Source organism: Pezoporus occidentalis, unplaced genomic scaffold, assembly GCF_034315485.1.
Source record: "Pezoporus occidentalis ecotype Australia unplaced genomic scaffold, CSIRO_AGI_Poc_V1 ctg5, whole genome shotgun sequence".
NCBI classification, from domain to species: Eukaryota; Metazoa; Chordata; class Aves; order Psittaciformes; family Psittacidae; genus Pezoporus; species Pezoporus occidentalis.
The window spans coordinates 15,720,260-15,744,753 of record NW_026915835.1 but is presented as its reverse complement, the minus strand read 5'-3'; the positions used below and the strand labels follow the sequence as shown (position 1 = coordinate 15,744,753).

The 24,494-nt window shown below is 40.0% G+C and overlaps 1 long non-coding RNA gene across 1 annotated transcript; it reads right to left on the bottom strand.

Annotated features, from left to right (window-relative positions):
* Nucleotides 1-188: 188 nt before the first annotated feature.
* On the bottom strand, nt 189-24,232 carry LOC134173111 (uncharacterized). Its single transcript, XR_009968128.1, has 2 exons — nt 23,934-24,232; nt 189-609 (listed from the first exon to the last, which is right to left on the bottom strand). It is a non-coding gene; the product is annotated as an uncharacterized LOC134173111 (long non-coding RNA).
* Between the last annotated feature and the right edge of the window lie 262 nt (nt 24,233-24,494).

The window sequence follows — 24,494 nt, the reverse complement described above, 5'->3', positions numbered from 1 at the left end:
TAGACATGCTACCATACACGTAAATAATAGTACCTGGAATAACATGGTAGGTTGTTTGAAACAAGAAATTATATAATGTGTGTGTTTATATATATATATATATATATATATATATACACAATACACATTTTTATAAATTTATATGCACACATACACAGGTTTATAAGTGTAGAGAGACACACTGAATTATATAAAGCTGTAAATATATTCTTCGTTTTCTTAAAAAAATTGTACCAGGACAAAACTGAAGTAGGTTCTGTTTTTTGCACCCTGACAAAATCCTCTAGTGGGAGGGGTGAGGAGTGGAAGATTTCTGTCCAAATTGAAAGTAACTGGGGATGTGCAGCTAAGGTACCTTTCCAGAGTAGAGAATATAATATGAAGAGGAAACACAGACTGAAGGGATGAAGTAGCATATAGGGTCATTGGGGTGAAGTTCAGTTCCTGATTCTCAGACAGCATCCCAGTGAATGGCCATAGATGTCCAGATGGTGACAGGAGTCTTCTTCACAAACAGTCTCCATGAAGATGTCTTCAGTGAGATTGGGAGAGACTTCTCAAACTGATTCTAATGAATCAGTGTCAGGGAAGGTCATGGAACAGATCATCCTAAGTGAGATCACACATCACGTGTTGGAAAACTGTGGGATCAGGGTCAGTCAGCACAGGTTCATAAAGGGCAGGTCCATCTTGACCAACCTGATATCCTTCTACAGCAAGGTGACCTGCCTGGCTGATGAGGGAAAATCATGTCCTGGGCTGCATCAAAAGAAGCATGACTAGCAGGTTGAAGATGGTTATCCTTCCCCTCTACTCTGCTCTCGTGAGATGTCACTTGGAGTACTGTGTACAGTTCTGGTGTCTTCAACATAAAAAGGACACGGAACTGTTGGAACAAGTCCAGAGAAGGGCCACGAGGATGATCAGGGGACTGGAGCACCTCCCTTATGAAGATAACTGAGAAAGTTGGGTCTGTTCAGCCTGGAGAAGTATCTGAAGAGGGCCTACAAGGATGCTGGAGAGAGACTTTTCATCAGGGACTGTAGTGATAGGACAAGGGGTAATGGGTTAAAATTTAACAGGGGAAGTTTAGACTGGATATAAGGAGGAAGTTCTTTACTGTGAGGGTGGTGAGGCACTGGAATGGGTTACCAAAGGAAGCTGCAAATGCTCTATCCCTGGCAGTGTTCAAGGCCAGGGTGGATGGAGTTGGTGACATGTGTCACCCAAGTGACATGGTGTCCCTGCCCATGGCATGGGGGATGGAGCTTGATGATCTAAAGTTCCTTTCCAACCCTAACTATTCTATGATTCTATTTGGACTTTGGTAAAGCATTTGCCACTGTTTCCCACAGTGTCCTCCTGGAGAAACTGGCTGCTCATGGCCTGGATATGTGTATTCTTTGCTGGGTTAAAAAAAAAAACAGTTTGGCAGAGCCTGAAGAGTGGCAGTGAATAGTCTCACAACTAGTTGGCTGTCATTCACTAGTGGTGTCCCTTAGGGCTTGGTATTAGGGACAGTGTTGTTTAATATCTTTACTGATGAATTCAGGGAACTGGGCTTGTTAAGTCTTCTACTCTAGAAGAAAAGGCTCAGAGGGGACCTTACTGCTCTCTACAACTACCTAAAAGGTGGATGAAGAGAGGAGGTGGCTGTTTTCTTTTCCCAAGTAACAAGTGATAGGACAAGAGATAATGGCCTCAAGCTGCGCCAGGGAAGGTTTAGACTGTGTATTAGGAAAAATTTCTTCATCAAAAGGGTGATCAGGTGTTGGAACAGGCTTCTCAGGGAAGTAGTGGAATCATATTCCCTGTAATTGTTCAAAAAACATGTAGATGAGGCCCTCAGTTACATGGTTTAGTGGTGGACTTGGCAGTCCCAGTTTAAGGGTTGGACTTGATCTTAAAGGTCTTTTCCAACTTACTTGATTCTGTGATTCTATGATTCTAAGAATCCTTATTATCCAGCTGGTTCATGGTTTTGTGTGACTAAGCAACAGCATCAGGATGATCCATTGTTATTATCTTAAAGCTATCACAAATGTCACCGAACCTACATAATTATTTGCAAAAGTCTGTTCTCTGTGACCATTTCTGAATCTTCAGTAAGAATTTATGGTCACTACTAATATGTTTTATCAATGCACAGTTTAGTCAATTCTGCAGCAGAAACTGAGGGGCATAGCACCGTAATCTACACAAAAATTGCCTATCAGTGTGCAAAAGGCATATCAGGAACTGCCTGGGGCAGAATCATTTGTATTATATGAAACTGGCATGCAAAGAGCACCTGTACCAGTGAGTCAAATATTTAGTTGTGAAGGCAGCTAAGAATTCAGCCAGTCACTATTTCAGGCTGGTCCATTTTCTCATCTCTACAGAAGACTAGCCAGGGAATTCCTCAAGCATCCAAAGAATTAATGATGAAGCATGATACGAGGTACACCACAAGTGCTAACTTTAGGACAATCTCAAATGTCTTCTTTATACCATACTGATTATTTAAATTCCACAGCTCTTGTTGCAGTTTGAGATGCCTTAACGTATCTCATTGCTGTCTAGATGATGTGCTAAAATGTGAGTCTCCTGTTGGTGCTCCCATAAATTTTAGACCTGGTCAGATGTTTGTATATTTGAGGGCATTTAAAAAAAGTCACAGTACAGGAGAGACAAGGAGCAAAAAAAGGCAGAGGCAAACTTCAAAATTATCTAGCTTTTGTGGAACAAACAAACAAATAAAAGAAACTATTCCTATTCCTTAAAAACTGGTAAGTACATAAGTGATTATTAGGCACTGGAAAGAAAACATATTTCAAAGCTAAAAAGACCAAACAATTGTAAGCTTTTTTCTATCATTACAATTCAAATTGAGTAAATAAGCAATAATAAAGATTTTGAATTTTAATCTTGAAACTTTCCATTCTATGAACAGTAGAACTAAATGAATTTCAGTTATATACGTCCTGCAGTATATAGCAACTAACCTATTTTGTCTCAGCTGCTTGAGAGACCCTTGTGAAACTTGGCAGAAATTGTTCAGGTACAAAAAATATTCAGAGGAGGAGGAGGAGGTAGTGGGGGAAGTGTGAAAAACTAACATGTAGTTAGTTATAATCACCCAGGCAAAGTCATAGCTCATTCCTAAATCCCATTTAATTAGAATAAGTAAACAAAACAGGAAAAAAAAAAAGAAAATCCAAAACCCCCAGTTACAGTGACAACTCTTTTCTACTTATTATCTTAGCACATCATGACAAATGTGATAAGCTACCATGCTGCACATTGGTCATTCTGAGTGCTACAACAGGAACAATTTCAAAGAGATGAAGTCAGAATGAATAAGAAATAAGCAACATCTTGTGGGTTTGTTTTTTCCTAACTGAAGAATTGATTCATTATTTTCTAATCCTACTCATTTAATCTTCTTGCAGATGAGAAAAAAATCTAGGAATCTGTCTCCTGGAACATGGAAGAACAAGAAGAGATTTTGTTTGTATATACGGAAACATACCTCACATATGTCTTTAGTTCTCAGTGCCCAAGAGAAGTTGAAATAATTCATAAATGGAAAGTTGATTTAAAATAAGGATTGAGAGGATTAGCTGAGTAGACAGATTTTCTACTCTTCATGCCACAGTTAATAATGGGGATAGTTAGAACTGATGAGGGATTTTTCAGTAAGCATCAGCGTGCTAATATTTTCAGAAGAATGTATAGATCAAAGTGATAACATCAGCTTAATTTTCCCAAATCTAGGGTGAAAAAGCTGATGAAAAGAAGAAAGGTTATCAGGGAATAATCAACTGTTAGAGTACTCATTAGTCTGAAACTCCTCTGTTCATGTCTCAGACTGATGACTAAGAACTGAATTTGAGCTTGAAATAATAAATATGCAATTCTAGATAGTCATCAAAGCTTCCTTTGTAACCAGCACAGAGAAATTTGCACTTAGAAAAGTAACTTGTGTTAATATGAATTGGATACCTAAAAATAATAGATTAATCATGCTCTGGAAATGTGTTCCCCTCCATTTACCATAGAGTTTAGAGGACACCTGATTTTCAGAAAATTATTTTAGGGGGATGAATCTATGTTTCTAATCAATTCTTCTTTGTGATCTATCTTTTATTCTGACTGGTCTTCTTCAAATGCATCTATTTTGAAAGCTTCATAATCCCTTAATAAGTAAAGATTGGTCTACTAAGTGATACCAGTTACCTGAAGCTCTTTGCCTTGCCTGATTATGTCATATACCCAAAATGTCAGATACAGTTTCAACTTTCTCTAATTTTTCAGGGACAGATATGGAAATGTCTCATTTTTGTCTAAACAGAAACCAAAAGATCTTAAATTAAAAATAAAAAAGAAAATAACACGAGGAAAATGGGATTTCATTTCAAGTTCAGTACTGAAGAAAAATTTGAGATTAAACCAGACAGTTTGAAGTTACACTGTTTAGGGAAGACCTCCAGAGAAAACTGGAAACTGTATATTTATTCATATCACAGTATGCTAGAGATTGGAAGGGACCTCGAAAGATCACCTAGTCCAATCCCCCTGCCAGAGCAGGAACACCTAGATAAGGTTACACAGGAATGTGTCCAGGTGGGTTTTGAATGTCTCCAGGGAAGGAGACTCCACAACCTCCCTGGGCAGCCTGTTCCAGTGTTCCGTCACCCTCACTGAGAAGAAGTTTCTTCTCAAGTTTAAGTGGAACCTCTTGTGTTCCAGTTTGTACCCATTACCCCTTGTCCTATCATTGTTTGCCACTGAGTAGAGCCTGGCTCCATCCTCGTGACACTCCCCCTTTATATATTTATAGACACTTATAAGGTCACCCCTCAGTCTCCTCTTCTCTAAACTATAGAGACCCAGCTCCCTCAGTCTTTCCTCATAAGGCAGATGCTCCACTCCCCTAATCATCTTTGTCGCCCTTCGCTGGACTCTCTCCAGCAGCTCCCTGTCCTTCTTGAACTGAGGGGCCCAGAACTGGACACAATATTCCAGATGGGGTCTCACCAGGGCAGAGTAGAGGGGAAGGAGGACCTCTCTCGACCTACTAACCACCCCCCTTCTAATACACCCCAGGATGCCGTTGGCCTTCTTAGCCACAAGGGCACAGTGTTGGCTCATGGTCATCCTGTCACCCACTAGGACCCCCAGGTCCCTCTCCCCTACACTGCTCTCTAACAGGTCATTCCCCAACTTATACTGGAACCTGGGGTTGTTCCTGCCCAGATGCAGGACTCTACACTTTCCCTTGTTATATTTCATCAAGTTATTCCCTGCCCAACTCTCCAGCCTGTCCAGGTCTCGCTGGATGGCAGCACAGCCTTCTGGTGTGTCAGCCACTCCTCCCAGCTTAGCATCATCAGCAAACTTGCTGACAGTACACTCCAATTCCCTCATCTAAATCGTTGATGAATATATTAAATAATACCGGTCCCAGTACTGACCCTTGAGGCACTCCACTAGTTACAGGCCTCCAACTAGACTCAGCCCCATAGACTACAACTCTCTGGCTTCTCTCCTTCAGCCAGTTCGCAGTCCACCTCACTACCTGATCATCCAGTCCACACTTCCTCAATTTAGCCGTGAGGATGCTGTGGGAGACCGTGTCAAATGCTTTGCTGAACTCAAGGTAGACCACATCCACCGCTCTGCCATCATCCATCCACCGTGTTATTTCCTCATAAAAGGCTAAGAGATTGGTCAAACATGATTTCCCCCTGGTGAAGCCATGTTGACTGCCCCTCATAACCCTCTTATCCTTGATATGCCTTAAGATGGCACCAAGGATAAGGCGTTCCATCACTTTCCCAGGGATGGAGGTGAGGCTGACCGGTCTATAGTTACCTGGGTCCTCCTTGTTGCCCTTTTTGAAGACCGGAGTGACATTTGCTTTCCTCCGGTCCTGAGGCACCTCTCCCGTGTCCCAAGACTTGGTAAAGATGATGGAGAGCGGTCTAGCAATGACTTCCGCCAGTTCCCTCAGCACCCACGGGGGCATCCCATCTGGACCCATGGATTTATGGATGTCCAGATTGCTCAGCTGGTCTCTAACCCATTCCTCATTGACTAAGGGAAACCGCTCCGTCGACCTGACTTCATCTAAGGTCTCAGGGGTACAGGGCTCTTCAGGACTGCCTGCAGCAGAGTAGACAGAGACAAAGAAAGCATTCAGTAACTCTGCCATCTCTGTATCTTCTGTCACCAGGGCACCCATCCCGTTCATCTGTGGGCCTACATTGCCTCTGGTGTTAGTTTTGTCTGCCATGTATTTGAAAAAGCTCTTTTTGCTGTCCTTGACCCTTCTTGCCAGGTTTAATTCTAAGGATGCCTTAGTCCTCCTAGCTGCCTTCCTACATCCTCTAGCAGCAGCCAGCCTTCCTATATCCTCTAGCAGCAGCCTTATATTCCTCCCAAGTGGCCAGCCCCTCCTTCCATGACCTGTAAACTCTCCTCTTCCACTTGAGCATACCCAGCAATTCCCTATTTAGCCACACAGGTCTCTTGGCCCTCTTTCTTGACTTCCTATGTGTTGGGATGCTCCGATCTTGAGCACGGAAAAAGCAGTCCTTGAATGTCAACCAACTATCTTGGGCCCCTTTACCTTCAAGCAGCCATGCCCATGGGATTTCCCCTAGCAATTGCTTGAAAAGGCCAAAGTTTGCCCTGCTAAAGTCCAGGGCTGCAATTCTACTTGGTATTCTACTAGTCCTACCACACAAGAACCTGACCTCCACCATCTCGTGGTCGCTGCAACCAAGGCAGCCCTCAACCCTTACTGCTTCAACCAGATCCTCCTTGTTAGTGAGGATGAGATCCAGCAGCGCTCCTCTCCTGGTCGGCTCATCCACCATTTGCAGGAGGAAGTTATCATCCATACACTGGAGGAACCTCCTGGACTGCGGCTGGGTTGCCGAGTGGTCCTTCCAGCAAATATCAGGGAAGTTAAAATCCCCCACGACGACCACAGCCTGTGACTGGGAGGCCGCTCTCAGCTGCCTGTAGAAGGCCTCGTCAACTTCCTCACTCTGATCCGGTGGTCTGTAACAGACACCTACAACAGTATCGCCCCTGCCAGCCTGCCCCTTAATTCCCACCCACAGACTCTCAACTCGCTCGTCATCTGTCCCTGGACAGAACTCGGTGCATTGTAGTTGCTCCCACACATAAAGAGCAACCCCACCACCCTTCCTGGCTGGCTTGTCTTTTCTGAAAAGGACATAGCCCTCCATGACTATATTCCAGTCATGTGAGCTGTCCCACCACGTCTCTGTAACTGCCACCAGATCATAGTCTCCTGACTTAACAAAGGTTTCCAACTCCTCCTGCTTATTTCCCATGCTGCGCGCATTGGTGTACAGACATTTCAGGGAGCGAGCTGAGCACACCGATTTCACCCTAGGATTATAGGAGGCCTCCCAGTCTTCATTAATTCTGGAGCGCTGCCCCACTGGGGCAAGCCCAGCTACAACCCCATCCCCCTTCGAATCTAGTTTAAAGCTCTCCAAATGAGCTCTGCTAATTCATGCCCCAGCATCCTTTTGCCTCTGTGAGACAAACCTTTCCCACTTGTCATTGTTTAGACTGGTGCCCTATAAAACCAGCTGTTATCAAAGAATCCAAAGCCCTGCCTGTAGCACCAGTCTCTAAGCCAATTGTTTATGAACTGAATCTTCCCATTCCTTCCCACATCATCAGTGGAAGATGGAAGGAGTGAGGAGAAGATCACTCGAGCCCCAGACTCTTTCACCATCCGCCCCAAGGCCCTGTAGTCTTTCTTCATCCCCCTCAGACTGCGGGAAGCAGCTTCCTCCCCACCTGTCTGGAAGACCAGCAGCAGGTAGTAGTCTGTCGGGTGCACCAGGCTGGGGAGCGCCCTAGTGATAACCCTGATCCGGGCTCCAGGCAGACTACACACTTCCCTATGATGAGGGTCAACTCTGCATATCGGGCCCTCTGTTCCTCTCAGAAGGGAATCCCCTACTACAATGACCCTTCTTTCTTTCTTAACAGAGGCAGTCTTGAGGTGCAAAGTCAACCCCCTTTTCCTATGTGGCCTTGTGGGCTGGCCTTGCCCCACATTCTCACCTACCCCTCCTTCAAGATCCAGGGCCTCAAACCTATTATGGAGGGACACCTGGGGAGGCAGGGCAGGAAGGGGGGAGGGGTTCCCACGACATCAAACTGGAACTCGCTTCCAACCCTCGTCGTCTTTTTGGTCTCCTACCTCTGCACAACAGCTACAGGGCAGGGGCTGTCTCGGGCCATCCCCCTCTGTGTGAGAAGGCAGGGGGTCCTTCCCCTTTTGGGGGGTATCTCCCTGGAACCGTTCTGACTGGCACGCCAGGGAGTTACTCCACCAGTCAATCTCCCTTTCACACTCCCTGACGATCCTCAGCGTCTCAACCTCCTCCTTAAGTCTTGCCACCAGGCTAAGCAGATCTTCTACCTGCTCACACCTCACACAGGTGGAATGCTGTCCTCCCTCCCCCGGCAGCAGCAGGCTCTGGCACTCCCTACATCCAGAGACCTGAACAGCCACTGTTTGGGACGGGGTCTCTGTCTGAGTTGCTGTAGTCACCTTACTGCAAGCTCTCTTCCTGAAGGCAACCATATTGGTCCGCAGTCTGGGAGGGCAGCGACGAGGGCAGCGACGAGGGCAGCGACGAGGGCAGCGACGAGGGCAGCGACGAGGGCAGCGACGAGGGCAGCGACGAGGGCAGCGACGAGGGCAGCGACGAGGGCAGCGACGAGGGCAGCGACGAGGGCAGCGACGAGGGCAGCGACGAGGGCAGCGACGAGGGCAGCGACGAGGGCAGCGACGAGGGCAGCGACGAGGGCAGCGACGAGGGCAGCGACGAGGGCAGCGACGAGGGCAGCGACGAGGGCAGCGACGAGGGCAGCGACGAGGGCAGCGACGAGGGCAGCGACGAGGGCAGCGACGAGGGCAGCGACGAGGGCAGCGACGAGGGCAGCGACGCAAACGACTTGCTCCTCCCTGCACCCGGTGCCCTCTCAAAGGGTTTTTAAAGGCAAGCAGCAGGGGAGTGGTCACCGTCACCGTGGGAACGCCCCCCGCTACGTCAGCCGCTCTCTCTCGCAAGGGCTGCTGGGGCTTCGGGGATCTGGAGATGTCGGGCGTCGCGATGTCTCTGCGCTATCCCCTCTGATTTTCCTAATCTCCGTTGACCCTCGCGGTCGCTGAAGCGTGCCGGCTGTGGCTCTAGCTAGGCTAGCTCCGATCAGCTGACTGAATGCTAGTAGCGAGTTTAAGCCGCTTTTGTGGTAACATCCTATTTTGAAATATATTGGTGACTAAATTAGATTTTGTTGGGGAATTTTCATTGTACCCCTTGAGGTAAACTAAACACACATTTGTGAATAATTATAAAGAAATTTAGCAATCAGTCGTAGAATCATAGAATTGTTTGGGTTCAAAAGGACCTTCAAACATCAACCAGTCCAAACACCCTGTCATGGGCAGAAATATCTTTCCCTGAGTCAGGTTTCTCAAAGCCCTGTCCAACTTGACCTTGAACACTTCCAGGGATGGGGCATGTACAACTCCTGTAGGTAGTCTCTTCCAGTGTTTCACCATCCACAATGTAAAAAAAAAAAAATCCCTATAGCCAATCTAAAACTAATCACTTTCAGCTTAAAACAATTACCCACAGACTGTAAGTAATTGATAACAACTTCTTAAAAATTATTTATTTATGTATGCTTGTTCTGAAACAGTCAAAATTAGCCAGTATGCAGTCTTGCAGGACTAAAACACACGATATATTTAATTTCTTTGAAAAATAATCTTCCTCAAAAGAAAATATCTTTTATAAAGTGCAGTTTCAAAGACATTGTATTTCAAAATTAATAATGGTTAACAGGAGATTAGTACACATTGGTAAATTATATTAGTATGATTTAATTTTCTTTGAAAAAAAATAGAATTAATATTTCTGAACTTAATTTTCAAAGATACACTCTTTGTTGTTTCACCAGCATATACAAATTAAAAGTTAAAAAAAATGGAATTCAGTCTAGGTATTGCCACAGACTAATTTTTCCATTAAGGACAATGAGCTTCGAATTTAGTCTGTTATCAGTAAGCGGGTTTATTGCCCAGCAAATTTAGACACAAAATTGTTTAAATGGGGACTTTCTTATTGAAGTAAGAGTTATTATAGTGCACACTCATAGAATGTTTTTGATTCAAAATTAATGAAAGAATCCATAGAGGAAAAAAAGACAAGACCATCTCTTGGGTTTGAAATTAATTTAATGTTTGCTTAATGAAATTAGAATTTTACCTTTCTAATAATCTCTCTCCTTTATAAAATTTGACTTAATGACTGGAATTAATATGATATTGTATTGAAGAAATGAATTTCAAGTAATGAATTCAGTCTTTTCATTTTAATGAGGGGTTTTGTTTTTTTTTTTTTAACAGATTTTAGGAAAGGCTTTTCCCCATGTATTTTCAGGAGCTGATCTTCAAAAATACTGCAGGATTCTATGGGCTACTACAGTCTTTTCTGAGGATATACGGTCTGCTCTAACTTCTGTACAATAAAGGGAAATAAAAGAGTTCTATTCAAAGAAAAACTGTTAAATCTCAGATCAGGTCTACTTAATGAATTCCTAGCATAAAAGACATATTTACTTGATTACAAACAGGTGAAATGTCCATAGGTTTGAACCATCAGCCAGGGAACAATGTAATTTTTCCAGGGATAACAATAATGTGAACACTGTCTTGAAATATTCAGCATCATTTCCAAGTTTGAGGTACTTTGTCATATTGTAATTTCTCAGTGGATTTTACCTAGCTTTGAACTTATTAGTGAACATCACCAGGTTATTGTTTTCTGTAAAGTTTCTCCCATCACTCATATTTTAATTAAAACTGAAAGGTAGTACAAGTATACATTCTTTATAGTTTCATACAGGTTATTACTCAGTATATGTAAGCTTATTCTTACTTGTCTGTGCTTTTAATTACATTTTTAATATTATCTATAGTATAGAATTATAAAAAAGTATATTCAGTGACAGCCAATAATCACATCCACTTAATTCATTTAAAAAAAAAAATTGAGAGATAATTATTTGTGTTATTCTTTGGTTAAATAAGAAAGAATAGCCAGCTTTGAACATGCCTGCTAATGTATGCAATTAATGTATTTAATTCAGGTGTTTATAACTTTATGATTAAAAAAAAGGAATATTTGTAAAAAGGAATAAAGAACTTTTTATTGTTTGTGTATTGCCTTGTCTGCGTTTATTGCTTATAAAAGAAAAAGCATTTTGAATGTTAGAAAGCATGTAAAACATTTTCTTTGCGTATTTTTTTGTCCTCTGTCCTCCAGACAAAATGTGGTTCTCTGTGAATACAGCATGTTTATATTTAAATAGCTTGACATATTTCATATCTACCCCTCAAATTTAATTAAATTAATCTTTGATGTTTAAAACAGTATGAACCTTTGAGAGAGAATAAGAATGCATATATCTAAATGTCAAAATGTCAAGTAGATTGGAAGTTACAAGGTCTTCTGAAGGTAAAACATGAAAACTTAATCTGAAGTGATTGAAACACAACTAAAATCAAATATATCTATAAATATAAAAAATAGTTTCTATTGGAATAAAAAACAATGCAAAGGTTAGATATGAATTTGGAAAAAAGAAAAAACTTGCAAAAATGTTCAGTTATGAAAGATGTGCATGTAACAGTAGGTAGCAAAGTAAACATGAGTTTATTATGCCTTTATGGCAGAAAATAACCCTGTAGATTTGGCATGTGTAATTCTATCAAGAAAAGAAATGTCTAAAATATTTAAATGGGCATTACTTGTCAACTGTAACAAAATTTACTATATATACTAAAATAATAGAAGCATTATGAATAACTTGGGGAAAACCAACCAATATAGAGGGTTAAATATTCATTTATATGATGCTCTTCAAGAGCTATTCTTAAGAGCAGTAAAAGGAGTCTTGTGAACTTGAAGTCAGCCTAAAGCAATGATTGCTTGTCATTGTTCTGGAGAATCAAGGTCACTCTGTGGAGAGGTTTGTTTTTTTGTTTTTTTTTGTCAGCTTGACAGCAGAAGTATTTATAAATATAGCAGATTTCTATTCAGTTATTTGATTAAAAACAAGACAAAAGTAGCAAAACAATTTCCCTCCATCCTTATTTCCTATTCAGGTACATTGAGCAAGGAGGCATTCCAAATTCCAGTACTAATACTGTCTTTAAAGAATGATGTCTACCAAAGCAGCTACTATATATTTAACATATGACCTTTACCTTAGCACTGCAGTGATTTCAGACTTGGCAGGACATTCTGAATAAATGTTACAACAGATCATGGGGATTTTGAAGACCATGTAGAACTAGAGATGCAAGCAGGCCCAAAGAGCAATGTATTCATTCTCCATGGTCTTTGCTTTCAGGGTCTTCCTAGGTGCTTTCTATTCAGACTTTGTATGAAAGCTTATTTGCTGCCATTTTACTCAGCCAGTGTGCAGTTATTACAAGTTACTCTCAGTTTGCAAGGCAGAGCACTATGAGCATAACCTCTCCTTTCAAGGAATCCTTTTAATTCTCATTCAGTTCTCTTCTTTTAACTGAGATTGGACCTACATCAAGAAAGAATAATGCCTTCATGCCCTCAAACATAACCTCTTCATTTTTCCCTACTGCCTGTAGCATTCTATCCTTGTCTCAGGTGTACCATGAAGTCAAAATCATGGTCCCTCCTACACTGCTACTCACAGATGACCTTGATGTGGGAGTCCTATGGCATTTATGATCCAGATTAGGTAGTCTTTAAAGTTGTGTGACTGAACTACAGTAAAAATTTTCCATGAAAAAGATGATGCCAAGACTTTATGTTCCCTTTGGAAATCTTAGAAGCTTAATGTCCCTCCTTTGTTGTGGATTGTCTGAATTTTCAAGCCATATTTTCTGTGCCAATAAGATTTAGCCTAAGGATTCATTCTGCCTTGGTTTTTTTTTGTTTGTTTCCCATTCTCTGGAAGGTTTTGGATTTGAATTCAGTAATAATTTATGCGATAAATGTAAAAGCTAGACTTTTGTCTTAGGCTCCCTATCTCTAAACCTAAACTTGTGTCAGTGTAATTTTACTTTTTGTGTGTTTCCATTTACCATATATTTATTAATTTTGGTGTAGATGACTAAAACTTTTCTTCAAAACAGTGTTTTCTGTTTTGAATCATAGAACTATAGAATAGTTAGGGTTGGAAAGGAGCTTAAGATCATCTAGTTCCAAAACCCCTGCCATGGGCAGGGACACATCACACTAAACCATGTCACCCAAGGCTCTGTCCATCCTGACCTTGAACACTGCCAGGAATGGAACATTCACAACTTCCTTGGGCAACCCAATCCAGTGCGTTATCATCCTCACAGTAAAGAACTTCTTCCTTATATCCAATCTAAACTTCCCCTGTTTAAGTTTTAAGCTATTACTCCTTGTCCTGTCACTACATTCCCTAATGAAGAGTCCATCCCCAGCATCCCTGTAGGCCCCCATTCAGATACTGGAAGGCTGCTGTGAGGTCTCTACACAGCCTTCTCTTCTCCAGGCTGAACAGCCCCAACTTCCTCCACCTGTCTTCATATGGGAGGTACTCCATTCCCCTGATCATCCTTGTGGCCCTCCTCTGGTCTTGTTCCAACAGTTCCATGTCCTTTTTATGTTGAGGACACCAGAACTGCGCACAATACTTCAAGTGAGGTCTCACAAGAGCAGAGTAGAGGGGCAGTATCACCTCCTTCGACATGCTTGTCCCACTCTCTTTGATGCAGCCCAGGATACGGTTGGCTTTCTGGGCTGCGAGCGCACACTGAACCCTGCTCATATTAAGTTTCTCATTGAACAACACCCTCAAGCCCTTCTCTGAGGGGCTGCTCTGAATCTCTTCTCTGCCCAACCTGTAGCTGTGCCTGGGAACCTATAGGTGTGCCTGGGAGCAGTATAGTTGAAGTACATTGCATAAATATCAAACAAGCAGAGGTAGCCTGTAGTTTGATTTGATGTATTGAGAATTGCCCTGGTTTCGGCTGGGATAGAGTTAGTTTTCTTCCCAGTAGCTGGTGCAGTGCTCTGTTTTGGCTTTAGTCTGAGAATAATGCTGATAACACACAGATGGTTTAGTTGTTGGTCAGTAGCTCCTACCCTGATTAAGGACTTTTCAGTCTCTCATGCTCTGCCAGTGAGGAGAGGCACAATAAGCCAAGAGGAAGCAGAGACAGGACACCTGACCCAAATTAGCCAAAGGGGTATTCCATACCCCAGCATGTCATTCACTGTACATAAACTGGGGGGAATTACCCTTTTAATTTCATTCCTCAAAGCTGTTATTCTTTCATAGGCTATAAAAGCTACTTCATCAAATTGTTTATTATGGTTTCTATTTTTAATGAGCTGTCAGGATGCACAGCTTAGCAAAGGGCATCATTGTGTGTCTGTCTTCAGTAAATAAAGATAAATTCTATATCAGCCACACAGTGCAGTTGGGGTCATAAGCCTGTATAGCTTTTTGTTTTATCCTTAAATTTTTTTACTTCAGTCCTCATGAGTTTTTAAGTATCCTGAGACATCTTCCAGCAGAATACATTAGTGCATCATGTTACTCTCAGGACAATGGGCACTTCTGATTTGCTTTTGATGTGTTAAATATTTTCATGGGTGGAAGAGTAGAATTAATTTAGCAAAATGAATGTCCCATCCTCAGTTTCCATCTCCTTATATTCTGTTCTACCTATGTTTAATTTTACATTTTACTGCTTCTGTTCATTTCCTATGAATTATGTAAAAGAGGGCTATATGTAGTAATGTTTATAATTGTTATTCTCCTACTGTCTTTTTTTAGCCAAAATGTTATCTAGTGCTACGATTGAAATATGATATGTTAGATTGTGTTGCATTTTCCCGTAGTGATTGTCTTCAACATATGGTATTTTAATTAATTAAATTTCTTCCCTAATTGATAGGTATCTTCTTCTAAAATCAGACTCATTTTCTTCCACTCCACACTTCAACAACCATTTCTTTAATTCAAGATCATTAAGCATGTCCAAGTCTTCCATGATGTCTACACTACAAAGGGAAAATATAACAATGCATATGGATTTACTGCAAGTATATAATGGTAAGTTTGATGGTTTTCTTGATAAGAAATTTCACAGTAATTGAGAACAAGGAAAAGATGGTGACCTGTCTTTATTAAATAATAGGATATCGCACTAGCTATTTAAAAAAGGTGAGAACAGGTGATGCAAGGTTTATGAGAGGGAGAGTATGCTACAGATAGAGGTCATTTGGAGTATACAAGCAAGATCAATCCGCCAAACTGATTCCATTTTATATTTTCATAAATAATTTTTTTTTTTTTGTGGGGGAAACAAAGCGTATGCAAAGGAAATTTATTTGTGATGCAAAGCTGAAGAAAATTGTTAGTATCAAAGAGAATCAGAAGACTGGCTAGAAAAAGTGAATTTATCTTGAGGAACAGATTAGTAAATATGAATTAAAAATCAATAATACAAAATATGAGGAGTGATTGGAGTTTAATAAAAAAAAATTCTATAAAATGAGACCTCATTGTGGGAAGTGGTTGTCTAAACAAGAAAAAAATTGAATTTAGAAGTACCATATACACAGTTACATATTCCTATCATGCATTTTCATTTTATTCCTGGATGTAACTCAGGCTAATCCTTTTGTGTTCCTAATCTGTTCTGAAAAGGTCAAACCTGGAAGCAGGTAAAGGTTCAGGAAGGGATTCTATAGGTACATAGTGAATAAAAGACAGACTAGGGACAACATAGGCCTCCACCAGAAGCTATCAGGAGAACTGGCTACACAGGATTTGGAGAAGGCTGAGGTTCTGAATGACTTCTTTGCCTCAGTCTTCACTGGCAAAGGCTCTGACCACACCACCCATGTCTTGGAAGGCAGATGCAGGGACTGTGAGAATGAAGACCTTGGGCCCACTGTAGGAGAGGATCTGGTTCGAGGCCATGTTAAAAACCTGAACATACACAAGTTCCAGTCATCTACCTGGGCTTGTGTAATGTGTTCGACACTGTCCCGCATGACATCCTTGTCTCTAAATTGGAGAGACATCAATTTGATAGGTGGACCACTCAGTGGATAAAGAACTGGCTGGATGGCCGCACACAAAGAGTTGTGGTCAATGGCTCAATGTCAAGCCGGAGACCAGTAACGAGTGGTGTCCCTCAGGGACTGGTGTTGGGACCGTTCTTGTTCAACATCTTTGCCGGTGACATGGACAGTGGGATTGAGTGCGCCCTCATCAAGTTTGCCGATGATACCAAGCTATGTGGTTTGGTTGATATGCTGGAAGGAAGGAATGCCGTTCAGAGGGACCTTGACACACTTGTGAGGTGGGCTGATGCCAATGTTATGAATTTTAACCAAGGCAAGTGCAAAGTCCTACTACTGCATCGGAGTAATCCCAGGCACAGCTGCAGGTTGAGCACAGGAAATTCAGAGCAGCCCTGCCAAGAAGGATTTGGAGGTGCTGGTTGATGAGAAAATGAACCTGAGCCAGCAGTGTGTGCTCACAGCCCAGAAATCCAACCATATCCTGGGCTGCATTAAAAGCAGCCTGACCAGCAAGTTGAAGCAGGTGATCCTGCCCCTCTACTCTGCTCTTGTGAGACCTTACTTGAAGTATTGTGCGCAGTTCTGGTGTCCTCAACACAAAAAGGACATGGAACTGTTGGAACAAGACCAGAGGAGGGCCACAAGGATGATCAGGGGAATGGAGTACCTCCCATATGAAGACAGGTGGAGGAAGTTGGGGCTGTTCAGCCTGGAGAAGAGAAGGCTGCATGGAGACCTCATAGCAGTCTTCCAGTATCTGAATGGGGGCCTACAGGGATGCTGGGGATGGACTCTTCATTAGGGAATGTAGTGACAGACAAGGAGTAATAGCTTAAAACTTAAACAGGGGAAGTTTAGATTGGATATAAGGAAGAAGTTCTTTACTGTGAGGATGATGACGCACTGGAATGGGTTGCCCAAGGAAGTTGCACATGCTCCATCCCTGGCAGTCACCAGTCAAGGCGACAATGGACAGAGCCTTGGGTGACATGGTTTAGTGGGAGTTGTCATTGCCCATGGCAGCGGTTTTGGAACTAGATGATCTTAAGCTCCTTTCCAACCCTAACTATTCTATGATTCTATGATTACTGTGACGAGCCTACTGATGCCCAGTTATCAAGACAACTTCAACATGCTCATGGTAGAATACCATAACATGGTCTGGGTTTTCATCTTAGTTATGCTCCCCTCTTTGCTTATGAACAATGTGGAAGTTAAGCAAAACTGGAACAGAATAAAGACTGAATTTTCTGCTTCATTGAAACATATCTGTTTGCACTGCATCTGAATTACGAGATACAAGTTTGGGTACAGGTCTTCCCCTGCAGCTGTGATGTTTCAGTGTTTACTCCCCCTGCTGTACTGTTCACAACTGTGAAATAAGACACCCTAGAAGAAATTTCTCCATTTTTTTTTTCCTTTCATTCTAAGAAAATAAAGACAAGGGTAATTATGAGAAAATAGAATTTAAATATACATCAGGATTTTTAAGGCTTTCTGAATCCAGTAGCCCAGTGGAGGTAAGGGCAAGGCTGGTACATCTGCGGGTTGCCAGATCCAACTGATAATGAGGCTGAGTATGTGCTTCCAAGAGGCACACACATAAAAACACACAGAGACATGCACAGATACACACACACATATATGTATATGCAGAATCATGGAATCATTTAGGTTGGAAAAGACCTCTAAGATATAGAGTCCAACCGCAAACCTAACACTGCCAAGTCCACCTCTAAGTCATGTCTCTTAAGTGTCCACCCAGACCCACACATACACATGCACACACCAAAGAAGACAGTTGCTTACTCAGGAACAGACAAGTTTAATTTAATCAGACAGGACAGACTGGGATGATTGCTCCACTGTGGTCTCCTCCAGGAGCTGCAGGGAAATTTCTCCTCTGGGACATGGAGCATCCCCTCCCTCTATCCCAGCTGAAACCACAACAAAGGGGCACATGTTACCTTGGAAAGTATGGTATAATAATTGTTTATTTTTCTTTTTTCTCCTCCTACTTGGTTCAGACCACTTTTCTACAGACTACATCTTAGTCTTAACTGCAGTACTGATCAATATCACTTTTGCATGTGGGGAGTGAGGGTTAAAGGTAACATTAACTTTTTAGTATCTCAACCTATAACTGATTTTAAATATTCACTTGGTTTTATAGGTTGTTTTCGTAATGAAAGTTTCTTCTTACTTTGTGTTAAGCTTTATAGTTAATCATATTTCAAATCCCAGCTGCCTTTATAAAATTCTAAGACTTAAAAACCCCCTAAACTTTCATTGCATATTATCTTAATGAACATTAGTTTACCTCTCTTCATAAATAAAGCACTCTGCATTGTCTGTTAAATAGTATTTCCACATGAAAGATGGTATTCATTGCACTGAATATACCTTTTACTGAAGAATAAAAAGAAAGAAAGATTCTCATGGATGTTTCTTCTCCCTTTTCACTCTTTCCTGTGTTTAATCTAAGAAACTGTCATCCTACTAGACTCAAGACTAATTCCCTCAGAACTGAGATAAAATAATGGACAAAGCATGCAGGAAAGTACTAAATAAATCGTATTCAGGCGAACAAACTAGAATGGTTGCCTGCAGATTGGTCCGTAATAGATTTCCATCATAATCAAAAAGCAAGATCACATTTAAAGAATTACCAGCAGCAGTGATGGGACTGTATCTCAACATGATGGCTTCAAATAAATGTTAAATGTTCCCTGTATGCTATGAAACAATGTACCGAAACTGCATCAAATATTAATGAAGCTTTCTAAATTTGGTAACATCAGGTTTCACCTCAAATCCAATGCAATACATATGTTTAGCATATGTATACACACATGAACACATAGGCACCCAGAGTTAAAAATGCTATTTAAGTGTACAAGCATAAACACATACATATATAGACTTCCATTGAAAAGCAAAACCAAAACCAACTATTGAACTAAGAAGAAATGATACCACAGAACAGAGTGTGCAAAATTACAGTGGGAGGGGGAGGTCATTTTCAACTTACAAATAGTAAACCTATCTTTTAAAAAGAAACCCTTTGTCCTTTTGTTAAAATAGAGATATTTTAAAAGCTGATATTGTTTAAACTAGAGAAGTATAACAGTTTGTTCAGTTAATGTGCTGCTGATTGTCACACAAGATTTAATAGGGTATATGTATCACACAAAAGAAGGAAAAAAGTTATGAAGCTTTTTATTTGTATTTCTCTAATATAAGATGTTCCTTGTAGATTTTTGCATGACATACTAGTTTTGTGAATAATCAACTTCAATGAATTGTACTTTATAGAGGTACTGAAAGACTCAATGTCTAATGTTAAGCTAATATGCCTCTGTGTGTTCTGGACCTCTCTATTTTGAAAACATGAATAATGATTGTAAGGTCATTTCCAACCTTAACCATTCTAGGATTCCATTATATTCATTATGACATAGCTTAATATTTCCTAAGAATAGGGTTCTGCTCTGCAGCTATGGCTATTGTTGCAATCGGACATGGAAACGATAACATTTTCAAGGGTTTTATATTGCATTAAGATTTTAGTAGAGGAGTTCAATCCTATAGGAGCTTAGGAGGGATAACTCACACCAACTCATTCAGGCCAAGGAACTGCATCTCTACCCATGAGTGTGGCATTAAACATACAAAAATAAGTTGACATGCATCTGGCTATAAAACAAATACGAAATTCAAGCTAGCGAGTTACCTCTGCTATAGAACAAAAATGCTGAGGTGGCAGGAATATCAGTCAGAATATTCACAGCCTTACATGTATTTCTATAATGGAGAAAATAAATAGAAAATTAAATTCTGAAGTGCAGTTTATCCAGGGAAAGATACATTAATTTTCCACAAATATCTTTTATCATAAAAAATGACTAAACCATCCTTTCCAGGAGGAACGCTAATACTGACACATCTATTTATTGTGACTATAGGTCATATAACTGATTTACTCAACACATTAAAAGAAAAACCCTAACTTAGAGAAAAAAATAAAAAAAAAACAGAAAGAGGCAGTTTTCTGTCAGAAGAATAAGATAACAATTCTGAGTTTGGATTTTGTCTGCTGAGTTCTATTCAAAGGATTAAAGAAGCTTCTGAATTCTTCTTGTTTGTCCTTTTGTTTGTTAATTAGTTTGTTTCTTTTAATATTTACAGGGCTTATTTTAATTTTCTGTATAAATAGTGTTGGTTTTAATGGTTACTTAAATTTTCACCATTTAGTACTAATTGTTGATGCTATATAATGATATATAGTTATACAGCGCTGACAAGGTTATGTAGGAAAGTAATAAAAGTAATAAAAATACACACATATACTTTAAAAGTGTCTAATGAGGATCAGCTACTATTTAATTTTAATTTCTATAAAATTTTGATGTCAGTAGTAAGAAAATTATAATAAAGGTGTTCACTTTATAATTCCAGAAAAAATAAGGGGAGTTAGAATTAACTACTCACTTATCAGAACTGGTACCTTATTCAAATTAACTTGTTTATGTTGAAGAAGGTGCATAAACCCAAGCTCATACCTTGGTTTACCATCCTGAAAAAATGTGGAGGGGAAGTGGAGAATGGAAAAGTAGCCAATGATAACATCTTTAATAAAACACCTTACTATGAACCAATGTTTTTAGACATTATGTTCACTTACTATTTTCTGGAAGTTCAAAAGGATTCAGCATGGATTTGACTGTGATAGTCAGTTGCACAGTAAAAGAATTTTGTTTATATCATGAATGTTTCTGCTGTGGTAATTTCCTTTACTTTTCCTGCTGCTATTAAAAGTCTGCACCTTATGTACAAGGCCAGACACAGATATTATATGAATGGAGAGGAAAAAGGACTCAAGGAATTGCCAAGGAAGGTGGTTAGTTGTGACCAGTAATGTTTGCAGGAGTATGACAACTACAGTGACAGCTGCTAATGGAGAAGGAAAAATTATATCAATCTTCTTAGCTCTGCAAAATTCTGGCAAGAGCTATTCAAGAACTAGCAGATCCGTGCTAAACAATGCTGGCAAATACACATATTAATGGACTAAATACATGACATGGGTCTTCAGGATTGCTTTGAAAGTAACAGACATTTCCAGGTGGAAATCTGATACCAAGTCATACATCAGTCACTGTGATGAAAACTTGTCATATACTCACTTTATAGAAGGACAATACCTGCACTAAAAGCAATTCTGAAATTTCTAGTGCTTGGTGGAAGTGCAACCATTATGGTACTGATAGTTGAATATATGTATCAATTTATTTATATTTTCTTAGAAGAATTCAATTCAAATGCTATATTTATAGATCTAAGATCAGACCATAGTATTTAATCATATCTAATCCATTAAAAAGAGTATATTCAAACTTAGCTTTGCTTAATAATTCTGTTTAAATTTCAATTAAACCATCCTTAAAAAAAAAGAAAGAAAAGAAAGAAAAGAAAAGAAAAAAAGAAAAGGAAAAGAAAAGAAAAGAAAAGAAAAGAAAAAAGAAAAGAAAAGAAAAGAAAAGAAAAGAAAAGAAAAGAAAAGAAAAGAAAAGAAAAGAAAAGAAAAGAAAAGAAAAGAAAAAAGAAAAAAGCTTGAAAATCCAATATCACAATAAAGTTTCCAGTTACAGAAAGCTCTGTGGTCCTGTTGCCACTACAGACCTCACTGAGTTTGTCTGCACACTACTGGGGTTCCCTCCCTCCTGCCCATGAGCCAGGACCCCATATCACTCCCCTGGGCCATCAGTCCCTACACTGCAGAATGGCCGGTTTTCTAGTTCCCACAGTCCCGCCTGGTGCAGCTCAGCAGGGCCCACAGACGTGTTCCATGTCAGGCCCATCAGGCTGCCTTAGTGCCCATGGCCCTGCTGGCCAGCCTGCTGTTGTGTCCACAGGCACCTGCCAGCCTGTCTGGCACCTAATGGCACAATTTTTTAAGTTGTGCTAATTGTTTGCAACTTTTTGCTTTCTCTCATCTATCTGAATTCACCTGTCTTCAGCTTCCAGACACTGTGCAACCAACATGCTACTCAGCATGACATTTTGGGGATAAAAAATAAGCTGCTGTCATGGTTAAATATACTCCCTGGTGGGGTGAGAAAAGGCAGAAAAGGTCTTGTCTCTGTGTAATCACTGATCATCAGCCGCTAAAACATCCCTATGTTATCAACACTCTTCAGAACAAATCAAAATCATAACCCCATACTATCTGCTACGAAGAAAATTAACTCTATACCAGCCAAAACCAGCGCAGCTACCATTTGTATAGTACTTCTAAGAATACACTAGTGAAACGATCACAGCCTTCAATTGTGTTCACACTTTATTATATAATGAGCAACTTGTTATATAAGGAAATAATACACTTTCGTAATCTCCTGCTATGTAGGTATGTATGTTTACCTAATCCTACATCTAGCTTCTTGATTTACAACTCATATACCAATAGAAGGAACAAAGAAGTTTTATACAGCTTAAACACTTGTCTGACATGAATTCTTGTCAGATAGATAGGTGAAAGTGAAATCAAAGCACAAATTCATCAAGCTGTACTCTTTTATTATCAACATCTGAATACACAGAATATATATACGAATATATGAGCTATCAAAAAACAGTACCATGTTGTAGATGCAGTACAATATTTCTTTATTTATTTCACAAAAATGACACCTGGACACTCTGAATAGCCTATAATTAATTCAACCCTGAAAACATTCTAAAAAGCAAGTACTTTTTCTCTTTTTTATCCATCTGCAATCTCACAGTTCTTTTCTAGAGTTATGAAACACAAAGAGCCTCTATACACAGTGTAATAAAAACCATGCTGCTCTGTTACAAGTGCAATCTACAGAGTGATAATGAAGACAGCTGCTGAATCATTAATATCGTGAAAGGAGAGTGAAAGGTAATATTTTTATAATTAAGCTTATTTCAAAAGCAGCTTAGATGTTGTCTTAGATGCTATTGAGTGATAATTTAAATTATTCTCTGTAATTAACAGTCAAAAGGAAAAGAAAGCAAGTTTTGAACGGAAATGTTAAAGAGTAAAAGGGAAATTTTACATTCAGAACTTACGTTTAGGCTGAAGTGCCTACAAGTAAAGCTTCTAATTATGGACCCTCAAAGTCACACTGTTGCTTAAATTAAAATCAGGAGATCCCTCTCAACAATTGCTACTATCAATGGCAAAAAAATAATCTGGCACGCTATCTTCAAAGTTTAATTGTAGCTAATTTTTACATTATTACAAAAGTGTTAAAATTCTATTTTTTAACACAGAAAAATGAGTTTTTAAGAAAAAAGAATAATATTTGTTCTATTTCTCTAGTATCTGTTCTAAGTTTTGCTATACTTAGGCCTGAATATTTTCCCTACTAAGGTCCGTGTAAAGACCTGAATATTTTCCCTATTAAGGTCAGCGCATTCTCATACTACTTCTGTGACTTAGTTTATTCATCACAGTATGGCAGTATAATTTCAGAAATAATAGATGTAATTCTTGTTTAAAAAAGCACTTCATGATTATGGTTTAATCAGCACATAAGTTTATCATCTGATCAAATAAGAAATCAGCTGCAGATTAAGACTTCTAAATGAAGGTGTACTCCTGTGAAAGAGGCATTTGTGTTATCATTACAGTCAGTGGAGAATTCGGCAATAGATTCAAGAAGCCTACAGTGTGGTACAGAGCGCCATAACTTGGATATTCAAAATGCAATTCAATTGCCAAAATGTAGGCACCTGCAGTTATTTTTTCTTGCTGCAAAGCCTGGTTTACAGTAGCTGATCCAAAACAGTGCAGGTTTCCATTCAGTCATATTCCTAGATGCCATAGGCTGTCATGCACAACAGACATTCTGTTACCATGTCTGGGTAACAGAAACACTCTTTTGATTTGAATAAGAGTGACACTTCAGAGGTTGTGGAGTACGTTACTGAATTGTCCTGAAACGTCAGAGACCTAGATGAGGCTGTCTTTCACTACACATGACATAAGGGAGATGTGTACTGTTCCAGGGTGACAATTAGAGATAAGCTAGGATAACCCAGAAAATTTCAAACAATGATAGTCACTTACATTTAAGCAACAGAACTAAATGTTAGTTCTCACCTAGGTATAATAGTAGCTTCCACACCGAGAGATCTCTTTAATTTCCCATAATGTGGCATCTGATTTTATTTACGAAAACTTAAAGACAGCTAAAATATCTGCATTGTGCTGAAAGGTATTACAAATATATGGAGGACCTATGCCTTCCTGGAAGCCAGGCAGGATATCATAAGCCTACTTTTAAGACTCAG